Source organism: Periplaneta americana, chromosome 2, assembly GCF_040183065.1.
Source record: "Periplaneta americana isolate PAMFEO1 chromosome 2, P.americana_PAMFEO1_priV1, whole genome shotgun sequence".
Classification (NCBI taxonomy): domain Eukaryota; kingdom Metazoa; phylum Arthropoda; class Insecta; order Blattodea; family Blattidae; genus Periplaneta; species Periplaneta americana.
This window is the reverse complement of record NC_091118.1, coordinates 140,603,159-140,622,151: the sequence shown is the minus strand read 5'-3', so window position 1 is coordinate 140,622,151 and position 18,993 is coordinate 140,603,159.

The window sequence follows — 18,993 nt, the reverse complement described above, 5'->3', positions numbered from 1 at the left end:
TTGGAGAACTGGGCGACAATTGTGGTGTTGCGTCACTCATCGGATACGTCACTCACCCCTTCCTTTCACCTCCGCGTCATTGACTTTGTAGGGGAGGGGATTTGTATTCAGTGTCTGTCTTATGTGATTGCGTACGAGACACAGATACGTCATTCAACGCTGGTGGACTGTGGACGGGGAACAAACGCTTTCCCCATGTTTGCCACCCCTCTCTCGCCAGTTATGTATCCCTGATTTAGAGGATAATGTGGATGGAATCGGTGTTGGTGGAATAGCATTTCGACGAGATTAGTTCGCGTACTCACCATATTATTATGATACTTGCCTTAAATTTGGGGGGGAAAAAATCTCAGAAAAAAAACTAACCATGTAATGAGCCCAGTGGAATTCGAACCAAAACCCAAACGCAGTCTTGTGGTACGATTCTCGCTCGTTACACGTAAAGAAATGCGATAGTATGTTTTTTCTATATTATTTTAACGAATAGCCTGCAATAGACTTCAGTAGACAAACCTTTACAGCATCTGTCATTTGGACTTGTGATCAAGAGCCATTATTTCAGGTCCATACTACAAAGCACGCATATTCTTAGTTCTACTAAAAAAAAAACAGACAAACATTTTCTTTTTCATGTTGTTAAGAAATGTTCTATTGATTGTGTGAGTTAGATGGATAAATTTCAGTAGTTTAATTTTGTAAAAGGTAAAGGTATCCCCGTAACATGCCATGAAGGCATTTGGGGGGCATGGAGGTAGAGCCCCATGCTTTCCATGACCTCGGCACTAGAATGAGGTGGTGTGGTCGGCACCACGCTCTGACCGCCTTTTACCCCCGGGAAAGACCCGGTACTCAATTTTATAGGAGGCTGAGTGAACCTTGGGGCCGTTCTGAAAGTTTGGCAACGAGAAAAAATCCTGTCAGCACATGGGATCGAACCCCGGACCTTCCAGTCCGTAGCCAGCTGCTCTACCAACTAAGCTACCCGGCCGCCCAGTTTAATTTTGTAAATCATTAAAATTACGAAATGCTGTAGCTTAAATCAGGGTTTGCCACACTACGGCCCTTGTTATTTTCAACAACAGTTCCAGAACCGCTTTTCTGATCTCGATGCCAATGCAGAGAACATCAGTGTGTTCCAAAACTCATTTGAATAATTATGATGTAGATAAATTGTCGCTTGAATTGCAGCTGGAAGTTACTGACATGCACTGTAATGATGACATACTGAAGGACAAGTACAAAGAAGGTAATTTGGTAGATTTTTACAACTGTCTGCAGAGTGACACACATTCTCATTTGAAGGACTTTGCACGAGGATTAATATCAGTGTTTGCGTCAACTTATGTGTGTAAATAAAATTTCAAAAATGAAATATGTAAAATCAAGACATAGATCTGTTATGTTTGATGAACATTTAAAGTCTGTCTTGCTCATTGGAAGCACAAAATTAGAACCACAAATGTCTACAATTACATCACAGAAAAGTCAGCTTCATTCTTCACATTGAATATAGACCGTTAATATTGCATTTATCGTAACAGGTATTAATATGTAATGTTTGCGTGTTATATTGCCAAACAACTATGACTAATAACTTGTCAATTACTAATTGCAGCAGTTAATATGTAAGTGTGAGTTTTAGGTCAATAAAACATAAAGTTTGAATACGAATGTTGTTTATGAGCTTATTTTATTACTCTTAATTTAAACTTACGGACTTGGCCCGGGATTCTTCCTCGGATGGTTAATGTGGCCCTGACTTAAATAAGCAAAAGTGATGATTTTGTTTCATTATTTTTATTAATTATATTGTGGTTCCCAAATAATTTTATTATCCTTTACAATTAAAAATATTAGTTTGTTCCGTAGTATATGAAGTCTTATATTTATCATTTAAAGCGTAAATAGATATTTATAATAGGCGTAATTGTTCACAGTATTTGAAAATACAGGCTGATCTACTGTAAACAACTTCTTCCTTGAAAGTAGGTCTCTGTCTTAATTTTGAATATGCTTGAAATTTTTGTACAATATCAAGATGACTTACTATAAATGAATATTAACACTGAAAGTTATAATTATGACGATGGATGATGATAATTAATTATTTATTTACTTATTTATTTATTTATTTATTTATTTATTTATTTATTTATTTATTTATTTATTTATTTATTTATTTATTTATTTATTTATTTATTTATTTATTTATTTATTTATTTATTTATTTACTGTGCTGTACAACAGTCAGGGACCAATAACAGTTCAGCACATGACAATAACATTACAAAAACATTAATAATAATAGAAATTACAATAAAAGTAGATAAGAGAAATTATTAAAATAAAGACAATTAAAAATAATGATAATTGAAAATGAAACGATGGAATCTTCTAATTGAATATAATAGAAATGAATAAATAATAACAAGAATAATATTATAATACATATCTAAACAAAACATACAAATTAATAACTAACTTAAAATTCGAAAAATATATGCTACACATTAAATGGATCCAAGTTCAACCCATGTATATTACATATTTTATACAACTGCAGACCGGAGAGAGAGATTTAGAATTTATATTGTAAAAATGTTATTATAATAATAATAATAATAATAATAATAATAATAATAATAATAATAATAATAATAATAATAATAATAATAATAATAATAATAATGTGTAAAAATTAAAGAATGTAAGTTTACATTGCGTAAATTTTCGTCATACATTATACGGTAACCGAACTGTCAAATAATATGGTTTGTGTACAGGTAGATTGTATAGTTCATATTATTATACTGCAATAATAATGTGATTTTTTTTCAGTATAACGCAATTGATAAACAACTACTAACACATGCAAGAAATGTTTGCCATCAAATAGCTGTATTGATGACTGATCTGATTTGTATAAATATTAAGCAATGGTATAATAATAATAATAATAATAATAATAATAATAATAATAATATTGATAAAATATTCTTCCATCAATGTAATTGAGGCGTTCCTTGGAATAAAAACTTAACATACTTTACGTCATTTTTCCGTTTCCAACGTATATCGAATCCTTAATAAATAACATATCTCCCTCCTGGCAAAATACTATTTACCTCCAACGAACACAGCGTCCTCTAGAATTACTTGAATGTCGTTCTGCGAAATACTGTTATATGAGATCTAAAATATTTGGTGCTCTATATCTCAAATTGAACAGTTTTGCAGTTAAACTCTTGTTTCAGAGATCGCTTCAATTTGACAGAGCGACTGAACACAAAGCAATACTGCAATGGTGCGAAAGTTTTCAATATAGTAGGCCTACTGTATATCTGGATTCACTAATGACTCGATTTATATAGGTATTAAGCAATGTTGTAGATTGTGTAAATCAAGATGATGATGATGATGATGATGATGATGATAATAATAGTAACAATGATAATACTAGTAATTATAATTACAATAAACATCATCTCTTGCCGCCAATAACATTTTATTGACTGACCGTATGAAAACAAACACCTGGAATAAAACCTTGGGGCGAAAAGTTTTCTTAGATGGCTGACTGCAGTAACTCACTAGCCTTGATACTCGATTCTAGTGCGCATGCACACCAAGATCTCGTTAGGGTAGGTCAAGTTGCTATGAATAAATATTATCGTAAAAACTGTAGCAGTGGGAAGGTCGTCTCAACTGTGGAGGAGTAATAACATGTAGCATGCAATTTAATGTGTCGCCTTATGTATTGCAGTTCCCTGAATGTAACTTCTGAAATGTAATTTCGCAAACCTCATGTCATTTTTTTGGATAATGAATTATAAACTTTTTACAAGGCAATTTATGAGGAATGCCCTTGAATTTTCAGTAGAAGTTAAGTAGAGGTTAATCTCAATAAATATATCATTTACGAAAAAAGTATATTATTTTAAATATATGGATATAGTTAACTACCTGTAAGAAAATAACTATGGTGCCCAGCCACCGTTTTGGCGAGCAATTAAGTCTCCAGGTTTAAGGCCACTTCAGGGACACAATAATTATTAGTATTGTATCCTGACTTTCAAAATGATGTTTTTTCTATTCCAAGTTACATGTACGTTGAGGCTTTTTAAGGGCAGAAGTCATTCTGTATTTTCATTTTTATGTTAAGATTCTAAACGGAGTGTAGGCCTATATTCCGCTGATTTTAAGAGTCGTTTTCGGCCTTTAAATTCACGCTTGCATAAGCCATTGTAACGTCAATTGTTTTTTGAAAGGCTTCTTTCAAAATCTGAATATAATTTTCTGATAACGCATTGTAGCCATTGTTTTCAAATTTTCCACTGTGATAAATCAGTATATTAAAAACAAAATAAGTATACATTATAAAAGAATGCATAATTAATATTCTCAGACACAAATTATGTTAATTAATTAAGAGTATACAGCTTAAAATGAGACCTTATAGTATATAATTATATTTACAGCAATTAAGTGTTGAACTTAAACAAAAAGTCGTAGAAATCTTATTCTAATGTTTGTAGATTATGAAAAATATTTCTTTGTGTTTATTGTGGTAGTCCAGATAAAGAAATCAGTCAAATTTTATGAGATACTTTTCGAGATATTTCGGAGCTTTGTGATTACAAAGAAATATTATAATATTTTTCCCGTAAAATGTAAGGTTTATAAGTTAATCACAGTTAGGGTGACCAGACGTCCTCTTTTGTTCGGACATGTTCTCTTTTTTAGGCCTTTCTCCGGGGTCCGGACGGATTTCTTAAAAATCAAGCAATGTCCTCCTTTTCGTAATTTGTATGCCTGAAATTTTGAAATTATCTGATTTGACGCCGTTTTCAAGTAATTTACCTGTAGGTGGTAGCAACATCGACAGAATATAGGCCTAGGCTACTCTTTGCTAACGATCATAAGTCTCTTTGCTCCTCCTTGTTATGGACGTTGCTCAGAGGTAGCTAGTAAATCGAAAGATCGAGGTACGAATGTAAATGTAAATAGATAGGCTATTTTTCGTCCTCTTTAATAATTGAGCCTCTAGTTCCCTTGACTTTCATAATATGTAGCTAATAATTATTTTGTAATAAAATAGATACTGACGTAATTTAAAGTATAATGTAGGCCTAAGCCTAAATCTAAATATATATTTTCTGTCCTCTTTTTTCGAACAATATCCTCCTTTTTGCAGCTTTGTATCCTCTTTTTTATCGATGTTAATCTGGTCACCCTAATCACACTGCATAATTACAAATTTTCCTCATCACTAAGGTTCGGATAAAGTAGCCGTATCAGGATAGGCATCCTTGGTCCGTGCGTTTTATTTACAAACATTAACTAGTCGCGTGTCTCGCAGCCGACAGTAGTGACGACGTATATTCAGTTCCTATCGGCTGTACTGTCCCTTCACTGATGTTTTAGCTCTTCCCAGCAGGTAGAGTTTTAGCTAGTGGAAGGGGGTAGTGTTTACTTAATCTGAAGAAAGTCTAGTCCCTAATCTATAGAGCCTATCCTCATACAGTTACTTTATCCGAACCTTACGCATCACATTAATTTGGATACCAGTGGTGGACCTGGCGTCTTCTGATCGAGCGAGTTGATTGAAGTGATAGTTATGCATATGTAATGTTTACAATTCGCCAGCCTTACTTAGATATGTGAAGAGGAGTTCATTGCTCTGTGGTATTGAAGCTATGTTAATATATTTTATGGTAAAATAAGTAGCTGTTAGTAAGATTTTGGTCATACTATTTTAGTAGTAATCTACATGCCGTATAACCTTAAAAATAATTTCAAATGGTTTCAATTCTGTATATAGTACGTAAATTAGATTAAGGGTCTTTGAGAATAAGGTGCTTAGGAAAATATTTGGGGCTAAGAGGGATGAAGTTACAGGAGAATGGAGAAAGTTACACAACACAGAACTGCATGCATTGTATTCTTTACCTGACAAAATTAGGAACATAAAATCTAGACGTTTGAGATGGGCAGGGCATGTAGCACGTATGGGCGAATCCAGAAATGCATATAGTGTTAGTTGGGAGACCGGAGGGAAAAATACCTTTGGGGAGGCCGAGACATAGATGGGAAGATAATATTAAAATGTATTTGAGGGAGGTGGGATATGATGATAGAGGATGGATTAATCTTGCTCAGGATAGGGACCAATGGCGGGCTTATGTGAGGACGGCAATGAACCTCCGGATTCCTTAAAAGCCAGTAAATAAGTAAGTATATAGTACGTGAATATATTTCCTATTCTGAGAAGAATCCAAACATAACATGGATTAATTTTCATATAGGTATTTGAATTTATGTACTTCATGCATTTCTAGTATCCTAGCTTGATATTTGCAAAGATGTTTGCATGTATCTTACCTATACGTTTTATGTATTTGTATTTGAACTTTCAATAATTTCCTTTTATTCATACTCAGAAATTATGAAAAATATCTCAACAGTGATTATTATACAGGGTTTCTCAAAAACAGATATTAATATGGTAGTAGCCACAGAGTAAAGGAATATGCTAGTGAAAACCGCACAGTCCTGTTTCAAATATTTTTAAAATTATTAAGGAGAGTTAGATCATCCCTGAAACTCTTAAAAAAAAGAGACATAATATGTGTTATCTGTAGGAATGTCATTCTTCATGTTTTGTTTCTTTTCGCTCAAATAACTTTCACTTTTTATTAGATAAAATAATTACGTAAATTGAACCTAAATCAGAGTGATTATTCAGTGTATGGAGAGTTATTTTCGGATTCAACGGAAAAATTAGTTGCACAGTTCGATGCCAGGTAGTAATTTCCGGTACGTATGATGTACAGTAGTGGCAAAAAAAAAACCGGACCGACCCTTGAAGCTGATTTCAGAGTCACAGATTCAAATTTTGCTAGTCACATAACACATCCATCTTGTATAATTAATTGCAACAATGAAATTTATTGCATTTGTTCGATTCTTACCGTCTTTTGTTTCCTTCAGTGCCTCAAACTTAGGGACGAAAAAACTTTGAGAATTTTATTTTCATCTGGCATCAATATTACATTTCTACCTCTATTCGGCAAAGATAACTGCGTATTTTTACATTAAACAGCAGTACATACCTCTGGCTTCACTATTCATATTGAAATTAACACAGTTTGACACAACACAGCACAGGATTCTTTTGTATCAGCTACAAGGGTCGGTCCGGTTTTTTTTTTTGCCAATACTGTACACCAACACACCGGCTAATCACAAAAAAATGTTTATTTCATATCTCCTCAAGAATTATTTGAGTTGGAGGATGAAAAACATTTTATTTTATGTTTTTTTTTTTTTAAATTAAAGAATATTCCAAATAATTTTGTCGATTTATTTCTGAGATACCCTGTATATTGATAAAACTCAAACTTCTATGTACCAGACTTACCATCGTGGCTTTTTGGTTTGCATACAACGTAACCTCTGAGTAGTTGTGTGCATTACACAGCGTATTGATGGATGGATAGTTGAATAGATAGGCAACTGGATGATTAGATGGATGGACGAGTGGTTGGATATATGGCTAGATGAATGGATGGATGGGCAGGTAGTGGATGGTTAGATGGATGATGGAATGAATGGATATAGAGATGATTGGATAGATAACTAGAAGTATGGTGGATGAGTGGATGCTTCTGTATGCGTACATACATCACTATTCCATTTGTTATGTCTTCATTTTTATTGTAGTCTAACTTTACTGAGACGAAATGTGATTTTAAAGAACTGAGCTCTTTCTTGAAAATTATCCGCTGCAGATGAAACTGCATACAGAAGTAGTCAAACACTATTTAATTATTTTTTCGCGCAATAGCAATATGGTGTAAAATGGGCTTTTGAAGTCATTATCTGATAATGGGTGCACGCTTTGCCACTTTTCCATATCAATATTATAATAACAAATGTATGTACTCTAATTCACTAAGCTAATGAAATGTAACGATGCAATGGGATGTAGAACAGAAATGACGATTTTAACAGTATTTTTCTGTTTTTCTTTGTGTGAAAATGTGACCACAAAAAATTAAAGTTACACCAAAACATTTACCTGACTTCAAGGACAAGGTTATGTCTGGAAGTTAAATGCATGTGCAATTAATGCAAACGCATTTTTTACATAAAGAAATGGTGGAGAAAATTGCAGACAGCAATTATTCTGCATTTAATGCAGCGTCCAGTTCAGACGTACTGAATGTCTCTGTGTGTCTGAGTGTTGTTATTAATAACAAGAGAACAGAAAAATAGTCTACTGATGTCTTGTTTTTAGTGTTATATGTATCTACTCAACGATATATGCATTGGAGGAGGAAAGGAACTGGCCACCCTACCCCAATATCTCCTGGCCTAGTTGCCTTATGAGTGGTGGCTTGTTGGTGTCACTTATGAAGTCCAGATCTGTCTTCGGACAGTTGACTAAACAATAACAATGCCTTGTTTAAGTGATAAAATTAGTGGTTACATAAGAGAACTTAATAAAAAACGACATGAATAACAAATCAGGTGTAGATGGCTGGTGATTTCGGTAAGGCATAGTTGCGCCACACGGTCAATCAGAAAGCTTGGAATAGTATAACTGTGCCCCGATGAATTCAGGTAGCCGAAGGACAAGGACATATGTAGGTGCGATCTGACGAATTGAGGCAACAGAGAAGGACAAGAGCATAATTCGGTCCGTCGGATTTAGATAACAGAAGGACAGACACATAGTTGCACATCGTGAATTCAGGTAGCATAAAGAGAAGGGCATAGTTGAATCCCAACGAATTGAGGTAACAGAAGCACTGGGGCATAGTTGGGTCCGACGGATTTAGATAACACAAAGACATGCACATAGTTGCGCCTCGACGAATTCAGAGAGCATGAAGAGAAGGGCATAAATATTATGCCCCTGACGAATTCCGTCAGGATAAGGACAAAAGCATAACTGTGCTTTCGAAGAATTCATGTAGCAGATGGACAAGACCATAGTTGCGGCCGAGGAATTTCATAAGGGAAAGGACAAGGGCATAATTGAGCTTCTAACGAATTCATGTAGCAGGACAAGAACATAGTTGCGCCTCGACGAATTGGGATAGTGGAAGGACAAGGATGTAGGTGAACCCCGATGAATTCATGTAGCAGAAAGATATGTACAACGTTGCGCCCCGACGAATTTCAGCAGGAGAGGAACAAAAATATAGTTGCGCTTTCGACGAATTCATGTAGTAGTTGGACAAGACCATAGTTGCGCCCGAGAAATTCCATAAGGAGAAGGACAGGGGCATAATTGCGCTTCCGACAAATTCATGTAGCAGAAGGACAAGAACATAGTTGCGCCCCGACAAATTTCAGCAAGAGGACAAAGGCATAATTTCGCTCCCGACAAGCTCATATAGCACGACAAGAATATGTTGGACGCCGACGAGTTGAGATAGCAGGAGTAGGATATACGAGTAGGTGATCCCCGATGAATTCAGATAGGTTATTAAGATCCGCCCCAACAGAACTTTAACGCTAATATTGTTATATATTATTCATATTAATAAAACAATAAAACCGATAAAACGTTACACATAAAATTGGTTATAATGTTATGAAATAAATAGTCATTTGCACTAAAACTGTTGTCGTGACATGAATAAATTAGCGTAGGTAACAATGGAAGTATCTTTCTAATTTGTTACTTATGAGTTCTTCGATGGCCAAATAAAGAAATGGAGTCTTTCACGATAGTCATTATTCAATTTCTTTTTCGTACTAAAGTTGTTCAACGGAATGTGTGTGTTGCTTTCTACAGGGACATCATTTTATTTTTACTAACATTTTTAATATTAACTTGGTTATACCTTTAGAGAACCGGAAACACCGTTCGCTACCCCCTTCCAGGACTGGAGTTCGATGTTACTGGTGTAAAACACAAACAAATCACTTTACTAGGTATAGGAGGGAAGAAAAGTACTTCATTCATTTACGTAAACTAGGAAATATCGCGATTTTGAGTTCGATAATTTTCATTAGGTTTTTGTTTAATCAAAATGCAGTACTGTATTAACAATAAGTGTTTTTATTCACGAACTGAGTTATCCATGCGAACGTTTTCATTATGCAGTGTATATTATACTGTCTACAGCACATTAGCGTACAATATAGAGAATGAAGTTAAATCGAAAAATAATCATAATATGGATATTTAAACACATATTTGAATAATGGTGGCTGTTCATTTCGATACAGGCTTCAGTTCTTTTGTGCATATTATCGCACTATAGACTATTGCGTCTAATTCCAATTGCCAGTTTCGTCCTTCGTACTAGTAACTCATCTTGAAATAATTCTGTAAATACTCTATAAAAGAGTACCTTACGTACTGTACTAAATTCAATCTTCACTTCTGCCCGACCCGCACAGATAAAATTACTCAGACATGCTATCTACTGTCCTTCCAAGTGGTTATGCCGCAGGATCGTACAAAGGGAGAAAATCACGTGACAGTTAATTACTTAACGAGGCCCTTTTATTTAAGTTATTTTAAACAGTTGTATAATATTATGTTAACGTCCAATTCCTAACAGAAATTAATATTCCAGAAAAGAGCTAAGACAGCCCAGATTTTATAGAGGGGCGTGCAGAAGCAGGTGGGGGAAATCGGGATGCGACGTAGGCAAACGGACAGTACCTGTGCGAAAATATGATTTAATATTGAAAGCTCTTTCGTTACTGAAAAACACGAACATATTTCTGGAACGTACTATACTCACTAACTCAGTGCTGTTTACTATATGCGGTCTTGATTCTGTCTGGAGGGCAGTTGGAACTTCATTAGTAGAAGGGGTGGGAGTGAAGTACATTCAAAAACTTAGGTACAATAAAAATTGAAGTAAAAATAAAATGATGTCCCTGTATATCTTTTAAAGCATTTATAATACTAAAAGACTACAATGTTGTTGTTACTAGCGTGAAATAATTTGCATACATCTGTCGTTAATTCATTTGATTACGTGTTACATTTGATACGGGAACGTGATATCTTGTGCAATTCATGTTCTCAGTAAATATAATCGCTTTAGGCGTCTGTTTGTTCATTCAATGCCTTATTATTTCTTAAGTCATCTGTGAAGCAATCTTCCACTTCACTTGGAGGTAGAAACGTCAAGCCAAACGTTCTTAAACTACTTTCCTACAAATTAAAGCTATTGCTGTAATGTGGCATGTCATTTGGCACATAATTACAATAAAAAAGAGTCATTTAAATAAATATAGATAAACTGACCTTGTTCATTCTTAAAATTCATTTCCTTTCTGTTTTGCTAAGAGGAAGACTGTATTTTCCGGTAACAAGATTGTACGAGTGAAACAGACCTCTCAGTTTACAAAGTGGCCACATTCGAAGGACTGTTGCATGAACACTAACTTCGAAATCGACATAATATCCTTTCTCTGATTTGACAAATTTATCCTTTACACTGACCAGAACTTCAAAATAGTCATGATCTCTTTTTCTACTGACAGGTGAAGTGCTGGCTCAAAACTACGAAATGATGATGCAGCATATTGCGCTTCTGATTACCATAGCACCAGTTGAATCCGGGGATAAACTTTAGTGTGGTCTTTACTTTATCTGATAGGTTCGGGGTGCTACTGTGCTCATAAAATAGGAACAATTTTTATCTTTTGTATATATCCTCACTGTGAGACACAAATATGTCCCCGCCGCTGGCTTTTGAAAGGTCGGACCCAAGTTGGATCAATACACTTAACTTCGTATTTGCCCACTGTGCATCCTACACTGGGCGCATACGATTATTTTTCCATTCCGACAGATCGCCAGGTGACAATCGCCAATGCGATAATTACAAGGCAAACTCCACCCTCAGAGGGGTGTCAATCCTTAATTTTCAAGGTCCGGAACCATAAGCCCTTAAATCCTATAGCATTATCGAAGTATAGTTACCCGTCAGACTTCACCCCAGCATGTTTTAAAATGTTGTAGATACTATTTTAAATGAGTAGGCAGGGAAAAGTGCTGGTGAAACAATAAAGAAAATTGAAATACCTAAGAAAAATCCTCCATAATGTTTCTAATGAAATTAATTATAGTGTCAAACATGATGATGCCGGTGCTGAGGATGATGCCAGTTCCGAAGTTAATGTCAGTGCTAAAGTTAATGTTAGTGCTGAAGACGATACTGTTCTCCAACCAGGAGATAAACCATGAAAGGAATGTACTTACTATTACGTCATCTATTGGAGCGAAGTAGATAGATAATATTAGAGTTATGACGTCAGTTTAAAAATCATGCGCTCTCCTGCATATGTTATTTCCTGTATAGAGGGATTAAAAGACCAGGAGATTAACAGTGATCTAATTTTGTAACTAGGTTAGTATAAAAATGTGTATATCAATGTTATGGTTTGTGCTTTGAGAGATAGCCAATAGAGATACGAGTACCCACGTGTGTGACCTTATGACATCTTATGACATCAACATTCATTCACAGTATCATCCCCCTTCGTTTCATTCCCTGGAGACTTTCTCGTGGTTGGAGTACAGTAGCAATACTGAAGTTGATGTATGTGCTGAAGATCATGCCATTACTGAAGATGTCAGTGCTGAAGTCATTCGCAAATGCGATAATTACAATCTTTGAACATGATGTCAATGCTGAAGATGGTTCCAATTTTGAAGATGATGCTGTTGCTGAAGTTGATTGATTGATTGATTGATTGATTGATTCATTCATTCATTCATTCATTCATGTGGAACAAGTCAAATATTTTACAATATTACAATTACAATTTTTACAAATTTTTATAGTTTTACAATTTAGTAATTCTTTACAATTTTTACAATTTTGTGCAATTTTTTACAATATTTTGGCGAGATGTAGTGAGATGAGGTGAGATCCGAGGATTCGCCAAAATATTACCCGGCATTTGCCTTTTGGTTGGGGAAAACCTTGGAAAAGCCCAACCAGGTAATCAAATCAAAGGGGTTGACGCCAAGGACTCGCCAAGGATGCCAGTACTGAAGTTGATGTCAGTGCTGAAGTTAATGTCAGTGCTGACAGTGATGTCAACGCCAAAAATGATATCAGTGCTGATGATGCAAACGCTGAATTTGATGCCAATGTTGATGTTTATTGCAGTCCTGAAGTTAATGTCAGTGCTAAAGATGATGACAATGCTGAATATGAAGTCAGTGCTCAAAATGAATTTAGTGCTGAAGTTGATGCCAGTGCTGACGTTGACGTCTAATATTTTTGTCTTATTTTCTGAAACTTTTAAATTAAAATTCCTACACAATTATGAAAAGAAAACACTGCTTCCTGCACTTTATTACCCGTATGTAGCAAATTCACCACAACATTTTATTGACAATCAGAAGTCTAGATAACTCAAATCCGGTGAGCGGGGAGGCCATATAATAGACTTGTTATGATCAACCCTTCTTTCCGCAAAAAAAAAACAAAGAGTAATTTATTTAAAATAAGTGTTAGGTTGATTTTTTTATTCTATCTTCCACTACATACGACAGGTGCCTCACAACCTCGTCAATATAAATGTTGAATAAATTTGGTGACAAGCTACAACTCTGTCGCAGCTCTTGATTTGTTTCTATTTCAGTGCTGAATTTCTCTGATCTTAATTTGATCCACATTTTTTAATTAGATAAGTAGAGTGATGAAGATGTCGCAAATGCTGAGTTATGACAATGATAAAGACGATGCCAGATCAGAACATTATTTAAATTGTAAAGATGATACTAAAGTTGAATATGATGATTAATGGCATAAATGAAGATGATATTGAAACTTTTGAGTATGAGTATAACGATAATGATTATACGCTGAGACGAAAAGAATTTTTAAACTTCATTACATGAGACGATGCTAGGGGAGAAGACAATATGGTGCCTAAACAAATCTTGCAATATCGTATTATAGATTTTCGTGGAATTTTAGCCTCAGTGTCTGGACGTGAAAATCTAGAACGTCAGCATTTCGATTATCAGTTTGCCGTGACGTGGGCTTGCGGAACACCTTGTAGCGGTTAGAACAGATGCCAACACAATATTAAAACGAGAGTGTCGCGTAGCGCGTGCCATAGACTGCTGCCGGACGGACGAGGGCGTGATGTATTCAGTCGATTCCAGATTATTTTACAAGATACCCCCGCCCATGTCGCTCTCTAGAACAATGAAGACAGCGCTCGGGCTTCCAAATTATGGCAATCACACTGCTTAAATCAATAGCGGCTTAACACCAATCTCAATCCACGTCATATCGTTATAAATTCCTTGAAACAGAGCAATATTATTTGCACATTCTTTACATTACAAATTTAAGCATCTAATATTAAATTTGTTTACAATTTTTTTTTCAATTATAGTTAGCACTGTGCTGTTCAAAACCTAGAAGTTTTTGGTCTCGCCCGCAAGTATCTTCTATCCTCGTCTACTCAGTGTCACATCTTTATTTCTTCAGAAATGCTGTAGATCCCGTACTATTTGGCCATGCCATCGAACTCATCGTCTTCTGAAAGGTATTTTATCATCTGGAAGTCCAAGCAGTGTACTAGCTAAAGGCTGGTTCACAATAAACCGGGAACGGAAACGAGAACGGAAATAATGTTAAAATAAATACATTTAAATGTGAACATTCACAATAGTTAATTGTGAATGCTCACAATTAAAAACATTTATTTTAACAATATTTCCGTTCTCGTTCTCGTTCTCGTTGTCGTTTCTGTTACCGGTTTATTGTGAACCAGCCTTAAGTCTTTTTCACGCATAATTTGTTAGAGCCATCTTAATCGTCTACTTCGGATTATTTAAATTAAACCAATGTTGTTATGAAGTTTCCGGTTATCCTTTGTGTTTTATATTTTTCATGTCTTCTTTCCTTTTAATTGACCTTAAAATTGTTTGCAACATTTATTTTCAAATGTGCACAGTGGCTTTTGTTATTCAGTTTCACGTTTTCTGCACCATAAAGAAGATCAGGTAAAATAATAATAATAATAATAATAATAATAATAATAATAACTTGCTGTTCTGTAAATGAACTGAAGTGGTGTAAGTCAAAATTGGGTAATGAGGTTTAAAGTAAAAATTCTGTAAAATACAGAGCAAAGAAGCAATTGATATGTCTTTCGTGCTTTCCACTGACTACTAACAGTTTAAATAAATTGAATATTAATTGCTACTTTACGCTGTATTTTACAGAATGTTTATTTTAACCCTCACCCTTTTTGATTTACACCACTTCTGCCCTCAACGGCTCAAATATTGAATTTAACATTTTTAGTCTTCTAGATAGAGATATGAAATTTGACCCACTACTCTTCAAAGCATATGTATGATAATAAAAAAATTCGGATAAAATTAAGATAAGGGAAGTTCAACATTGAAATAGAAACAAATCAAGGGTTGCGACAGAGTTGTAGCTTGCCACCAAATTTATTCAACATTTATATTGACGAGGTTGTGAAGAACCTGCCGTTTGTAGTGGAAGATAGAATAAAAATCAACCGAACACTTATTTTTACACTTTATTTTTTGTGGAAAGAAGGGTTGGTCATAACAGATCTGTTATATGGCCTCTCCGCTCACCGGATTTGAGTTATCTAGACTTCTAATTGTGGAGAAAATGTTGTGGTGAATTTGCTACGTACGGGTAATAAAGTGCAGGAAGCAGTGTTTTCTTTTCATAATATGTGTAGGAATTTTAATTTTAAAGTTTCAGAAAATAAGACAGAAATATTAGCATTTAGTGGCAAGTATCATATAAAATAAAATAAAAAATTAACCATATAAAATTCGATATTGGAATAAGCCAGACTACATACTACGTCCACCCAAATATAAGCGTATCTGGACAATCAAATGTATGCGAGGTATAATTTCAAAAGAAAATCACTGTTGCAAATGTTTTTAATTTCCCTCAAGTGCTGACTAGATCGTCATAACATTTCTCCTGTGTCAGAGTAGAGTACTAGTAGGCTTTGGTCAGATGGCCACTCATAGGGACGGAAAATCAAATCAATGTTTCTTCTTGCCACATTTTTATCCCCCTTTTTTTTTACTAAATTTAGTAAATATTCAACCTCCCCAAATTTTAACACACTTTTTTTTACGAGTTTCAGCAACAACGGTCTGATTGCTACTTAGTAGACATGCTTTTATAAAAAAAAATTAGGAACTTACCTCAAACCATTTTCAAGTTATAATTTTTTCTTATACAGGCTGTCTCATTTATCTTGACCACTCAAAGTTTCTTTGTACGTAAGAAGCAAATGAAAAATTGTTTCATACAAAATTTGTACAACTGAAAGGGGGAAATAATACTGATGAAGAGGCGACCTCGTAGCGTTATTTATTAATAAGATACGAGTACTAACGCTGTTTCTTTAAATGGCACTATGTATTTTATTATTCAATATATGCTCGTCAAAATCTTGTCAAAAATATATCACCGTAGTCTGGTGCAGTATATACAGTCACGAAGCTGAATACGTAGTAAATATGCATTCATAGATAGTTGCTAACTGCTAGGATCGCTAATATCGTCTCATTACAGACAATTCGAAATAGCCCCGGCACAGTCTATTGTTCCTAGCACCCTCACAACTCAAGCTTCGTGACTGTATGTACTAGACTGTGATATTACAATGGGCCATTCCGATAAACAGAACGTTAGTAAACGGAACGTTATTGGTGTCTTGACGGCATGGTTCCTGTGCACAGTATGAAGTGGTTTGACTTTAAGTTGGTGTAAACAATACGTAGTACATTGTAGATGATACCCAGGGTCGCGTAACCCATTATATAAGTAGCTTTGGTTTATTCCGCTGAACATTGATGACTGAATGAATGGACTGTGCTACATTTGATTTCATGTGTTTATAGTTCTCCAACCAGGAGATTAACCGTGAAAAGAATGTGCTTACTATTGCGTCATCTATTAGAGCGAAGTAGATAGATAATATTACCGTTATAACATCAGTTTAAAAAACATGCGCTCTCCTGCATATGTTATTTCCTGTATGGAGGAATTAAAAGACGAGAAAATTAACAGTGATCTAATTTTGTAACTAGGGTAGTATAAGTATGTGTGTATCAGTGTTATCGTTTGTGCTTTGAGAGTTAGCCAATGGAGATGCCTGTACCCACGTGTGTGACCTTATGACATCTTATGGCATCGACATTCATTCACAGAATTACCCCGCTGCGTCTCATTCCCCTGAGACTTTCTCCTGGTTGGAGTACAGTACTGTAACCCAAAGCTACGTGGATTGGGTTACGCGACCCTGGATGTCTGCAATGTACTACGTACTGTTCACATCAATTTAAAGTCAAATCACTTCCTTTGTACGTACTATGCACAGGAACAATGACGTCAAGGCATCAAATAACGTTCCGTTTATTAACGTTCTGTTTATTAGAATGACCCAGTTTAATACATTTCTGGACAATTCTTGACGAGCTTAATTGAAATGCTGAATAATAAATACATAGTGTCATTTAAAGAAAAATTAGTACTCATATCTCATTAATAAAAAACGCTACAATGTTGTCTCCCCATCAGTATTATTTCTCCATTTCAGTTGTACCAATTTTTTATTTGGTGCTTGTGTACAAAGTTATTTTGGGTAGGCAAGATAAATAGGTCACTCTGTATAAGCCGACGTTTTTTAAAGGTACCTTAAATTATAAACAATAGCCTACCATAAAGTTTGAATGGATAGAGCTAGAGACCTCTGGATTTACTAAAAGAAAATAGCATTTCTACTGTACTCTCAGGTCCAACAGTAAAATGTGTTTAATACAGGGACATCATTATATTTTTACTTCAGTTTTATTGTACCTGAGTTTTCTAATGTACTTCACTCCCACCCCTTCTACTAATGAAGTTCAACCATCCCCCACACAGATCCAAGACAGCATAAACAGTCATAGTAGCCTTACGATCATAGAAAACAGTAGGCCTACGTTCCAAAAATATGTTCGTGTTTTCTAGTGACGAAAGAGCTTTCAATATTGAATAATTTTCGCACAGGTACTGTCGTCAATTTGCCTACGTCGTATCCCGGTTTCCCCCACCAGCTTTTATTCACCAGCTAGTGGCTGGGCTGTCTTAGCTCTTTTCTGAGAACATTAATTTCTGTTAGGAATTGGACGTCTACATAATATTATACAACTGTTTAAAGTAACTTAAATAAAAGGACGACGTTAAGTAATTAACTGTCACGTGATTTCCTCCCTTTCTATGACCCTACGACATAACCACTTGGACGGACAGTAGATAGTATGTCTGAGTAATTTTATCTTTTCGGATCAGGCAGAAGTGAAGATTGAATTTACAGTACGTAAGGTACTCTTTTATAGAGTAGGTACAGAATTATTTCAACATGAGTTACTAGTACGAAGAACGAAACTGGTCATTGGGATTAGTTACAATAGTCTATAGTGCGATAATATGCAGATTAGAACTGAAGCCTGTATCGAAATGAACGGGCACCATTTAAAAAAATTGCTTAAATATCCATATTATGATTAGTTTTCAATTTAACTTCATTTTCTATATTGTACGCTAATGTGCTGTAGACAGTATAATATACACTGCATGATGAATACGTCCACATGGACAGCTCAGTTCGTGAGTAAAAACACTCATTGTTGCTACTGTGCTGTATTTTGATTCAACAAAAACCTAATGAAAATAATCAAACTCAAAAGCGCAATATTTCCTAGTTTACGTAAATGGATGAACTACTTTTCTTCCCTCCTATACCTAGTAAAGTATATTACGCCAGTATCATCGAATTCCAATCGTGGAAGGGGGTAGCAAACGGCGTTGATCCAGAGGTATAGGAAAGTTAATATTAAATATGTTAGTAAAAATAAAATGATGTCCCTGTACTTGTAGCTCATTATTTGTTTTGGATGGGTGTCAAACTTTTTGCTGACGCTGTATTTGATGC